We start from the raw sequence: 4,726 nt of genomic DNA on the forward strand, positions 1-4,726 counted from the left end.
GCAAGGGGAGGTATTTGGGGGAGTTTGCCTCTCAGGCTGTGTGCTCACACAAGGTGGCAGAAATCCGTGTCTGCAGGGCACACAGTCCTGCAGGATGGTGCTGCATGGGATGGTGTGTGCCTCCAGTCTGAGGTCACACTGCCTGATGGGAGCAACAAGAGCTTGTTCAGCCACAGCTCTGTGTGTGTTGCATACCAAGGGTTGTACCTTCATGAACCTTATCATGGTCACAAATGCTCACATTTCTTATAACTGGGAATTGCTTTATTACATTACCAGAAAGAAACAGAAGCACAAAGCAATGGTTATGCCCTTCCAAACACTGTGTCTGTAGAAGAGCAGAGCAGTGACTCCTAACCCAGCTGCTGTGGGCATGCAGAGCAGTGCAATTAAGATTTCTGTTCTCTCAGGCTGGCTGTGCATGCTCTTGTGCCCGGTGTAATTGACTGACTGGCAGCAGCATGTTTGTTTCCCAGGGCACTTGTCCTGGTGCCCCCTGGCACCCAGCTGCCCATCCCTCACTGGCCAGGTGTTACACCAGGACTGTTACCATGGCTGTGAGATACCATTTATAGCAGAGGGGGTCCAGGAAGTTAAACCAAGGTGATCTGTCAGTCAGGAAGAATGAGCAAAATTTGCCCTCAGGGTGGAGGGCACTGAAGAAACAGTGTTGGAGACCAGTTATCTGTTGACTCCTTTGGGTGCCAGGGAGTAAATACTGTGGAGAAAACTTGGTTTAAAGCATTGAGAACCAAGTAATTGATGTAAGCCCTGGGTTACATAGGATGTAAGCATGCTTTTATAAGTACTGGAAATACTGAGGAGAGTTTCTTCTGGTTTCAATTCATAATAGGGAACGTTGTGTACAGTTTGTTTGCTTGATTGGTTCATTTTATTGTGTGTAAATACACTGTAGAAACAAATTTGCCTTTTGTTCAGTGGTACTCAGCTAGTGTGCTTCTGGTAAATCCAGTGAATTAAGGGAATAAGTAATGTGCTCTGGTCTGTCAGTGAAACAAAGTCCATTTAAAATTAAGGCCATGAGGGATATGGGGAGGCTGCAGGAGAGTTAGAAGAACAGTGAGCAGAACTGGTGGCCTGTGCCACAGAACAGAAACCTTCAGGTCACATGTGCCACAGGCACACAACTCACTGGCAGTGTGAGCTGCCTCAGTGAAAAAGGGGTGGTGCTCTCCCATGTATGGTATGAAACTCTGGCTCCACTGATCTTAATGAAAATGACAAGGTTTTGCACTGGGACAAATGAGAGCAGAATCTGGCCAACTGTTAATAGCTTTTTGTATTGGAGGCTGAAATAAAGTGGCTGTGTATGCAAATAATTGTGTAAGCCTGACTTCTGAATGACTCCTAAAAGAAGAATTCAATATTTAATTGTTGGAAATACAAACAGTTTGGCACAAATCTCCTGGTTTGGCTGAGCTATACTTGACCTGTGACAGAGAGAGCAAAGGTGATTTTAAGTCCTGGGATCCCAAGGGGCCAGTGTGTAATGGAACTCAAGTCAGAGTCAGTGTGTTGACTGCTTTGTAATTACAGATGCTTATTTTGTGTACAAAAGCAGTTGATTCATTATCTTTTATTTCCATTATCTCATCTCAGTCTTTATGTGTGAATCTGAGCTATTTGAGTTCAAGGGAATGGCATATAGCTAGAATTAAAAAAGGGGCTTGATAACAAAAAGTCAGTTGTTCTGATATAAAGATGTTCTGATGTAACCAAAATGATGAAATTGGTTAAATCTATCTGCAGAAACTGAAAACTTTGTGAGAAGTCTAAGAAGTTCAAAATAACCTTTCTTCTACTCCATGACCTGCATTTTTGCAGTATTTTGACCCATGCCTTGGAACAAGGATATTTTAGCTCTTAGAATATAAGAGACAATTAGAATCAGCTGTGATGCTGTAGCTTAACACTGCCACTCTTCAGCTGTGCTTCAGGAACCAGCTGAACTCCAGGAACTCTGCTCTTTATGCAGAAGTCATGTGCTGAAGATGGCTTAAGCCATCCTCATTTTGTTAAATTCTTAAACTGTGGTAGTGTCACCAAAGTTATCAGCTGTCCTTATGCCTAGAAATGTGGCCATCCCATTTGAAACTGGAGAGCAGAGAATGTTTTTCCTGGGGCCAAGATCTGTAAGTGCTTTCAGCTTTCAAAGAGCCCCCAGTATTTGATAAAGTAAGTTTTACTTGCAGAAGCTAAATATTGCCACTTTTAAGTACAAGTCTTGATGGTGTGGAGAGATGGGAAATTTTATTGGGATACAAGTGTGAGCCCGGAGTTGATGGGATACGTTTGAAAGTAGTTCCTGGCAGAAGTTACACTGGCTGAGAATCAGGTGCTCACACTCATTCCAGCTGACATCAGTGGAAGATGCACACATGAAGTGAAAGTACTGTATGGCCTTTAAGCTTCTGTTCCTGTGGTACATGAGGTTTTATAATACACAGAAGAAAGGAAACATTCACTTTTCCAGGTAATCGTTACGGAATGGGTGTCTGATCTATTTCAGTCTCCTCTGTCTGGGGAATGTCTTCATGACTTTATTGAAGTGCTGTGCATGTACAACAAGGAGGCTTTTTGGATGGAATTTTTAATGCAGGACTCATTAACTGATGATAGTGGATAATTTTGAAAGAGATGAGTACAGCACTTGCTGCTTACTTAGATCATAGAAATAACTTGAGGGAATTTGTTCACCAAGCTGAGATGTTCTCTAAAATGCTTATAACAGGTTACTTATGCTTCTGTATACCAAAAGCAGTAGCTTTTTCTCCAAACCAAACAGAAAATAAGATTATCTTCTTTTTTAATTGTATGAGGAATAAATGTGAAAATTGTTTGGATTATGTGGATGTTTTATATAAGGGTCACCAGTGGAAAATGAGGCCCAGTGCTTTGTGTGTTTGTCTAAAGCAAGTGGCATTTCCATTTTGTTTTTCAAGACCCCTGAGGTCTTGCCTGCAACTGTATCAAGAATATTGTCCACCACCCAGAAAAATCACTCAGTCAAGTCTCCTGTTGGTGTATGTGTCCTCCCTTTGGCTGTTTGTTATTTTAGATGCAGCTCTGTGGGACAGGAACTGTTGGTCAGTGCACCAGAGCCTGTGGGCACTGCTGAAATAAAGAGAGCGGCTTTCCTTCCACTCTGTGGCTTCATGTAACTGAGGGCTGAGCTGGAGGGCTGGTGGTTTGCTTTTCTAGGGGAACCCAGGGAAGCAGATGGATTGCATGAGGAGTCCTGCATCACTCTGGCTGGCTCTGAGTGGGGCTGGATACATCAGAAATCCCAGAGCTTCTCAGCTCTCAGCCCTGTCTGTGTCCTACAGCACCAGTCTCCAGGGAACTGAGGTTACTAGATTGGAGGATTTGAGTTGCATAAAAAAGTCCCAGTCCCCAAGAGTTTAGGAGTGATAGCAGAATAAACACTTATTACTTGCTTTCATGTTACATGGCATGGGACTTGCTCTTCCTTGCAGATGACTTCTCCAGTGCTGTTTGGATGTGCCTGCTGCTCTGTGATTGCTCCTAAAGCCTTGATTTGACAGCAGCCTCTGGCATGCTGTGGGCCACCAGATCTGCATAGCAACAGACCCGCCAGTCTTCCTGCAGAGAGTTAAAGGAATTTTGGAGAAAATAAGTGAGTCAAAAATTTGCCATTCTCTTCCGTGGCAGTTCCCTGGATTCAAAATGTCCCTTGTCTCTGGCACAGGTGGGCAGCAGGCTGGGGAGGAAAGCAACACAAGTTTTATTGTCTTTCCAATGCTTGGGGCTGCTGATGTCAGGTGCTTTAAGTGTAGGTTTTTGAGAGAAGAGTTGTAGGTGAGGGAGAAGCATCACTGTTAAGTGAACTGGAGGGATAGTACTTTGACCTCTTGGAACATAGAGCAGGCTGAGGAGAAGGAATAAGATTAAAAGGAAGAAAATCCTCTTAGTCTGGGTGATGCCAGCTTGTCATTGTCAGTTCGGTAGTTATGTAGCTGGAAGCCTCCTGCTGCCTGCTGTGCAAGGAGCAGATCATTAATTAAAAGGCATGGCAGAGTGCAGCATGCTTAGGGCTTTGAGGTGCTGACAAGCTAATACCTCCCAGCACAACTGCAGAGAGCATGTCCAACATGAGGTACAGTTCTAAGAACTAAAAAACCTGTTACCCAGTGTGTCATCCTTGAAGACATGTAGCATACATGCTGAAACCTTAAACTTCCTTGCTCTCTGCCTCCCTAGCAGCCTCATACGTGTATCCAGCTTCTCCTTAGTGTGAGCCACAAGGCAAGAATCTGTGTAATACAGGGGTTGGGAGAGCTTTGGGGTTCCCTATGCCACCTGGCTGTGCAGCAGTCTTTTGATCTAAGAAGCCCTGGAGCACCTGGGTAATGATGCTGGGCATGGCAAAGGGTAGGAGCAGGTGTACTGTTAAGGTGTATAAATGCCTGGCAAGGCTGAGTGCCTGTTCTGAGATGCAGAGATGTGGGTCAGAGAGCGTGGGACTGAGTTAGGTAAGAGAATGTGAGAACACACTCACTATATGGCTGCTAAACAAGGAGCAGGAAAGGATTTAACTGGTTTTGGCTTGAGGGATTGAGCAAGAAGTGATGGATCAGATAGAAAAGAATCTGGTTGGACTGTGGTATAATTTGTACAATATACTCTCAGCATGCAGTTTATGCCAGACCAGGTTGTAAATTTCAATAGTGTTTACAAGCATCTG

This window comes from Geospiza fortis, unplaced genomic scaffold, assembly GCF_000277835.1.
Source record: "Geospiza fortis unplaced genomic scaffold, GeoFor_1.0 scaffold92, whole genome shotgun sequence".
In the NCBI taxonomy this organism is placed as follows: domain Eukaryota; kingdom Metazoa; phylum Chordata; class Aves; order Passeriformes; family Thraupidae; genus Geospiza; species Geospiza fortis.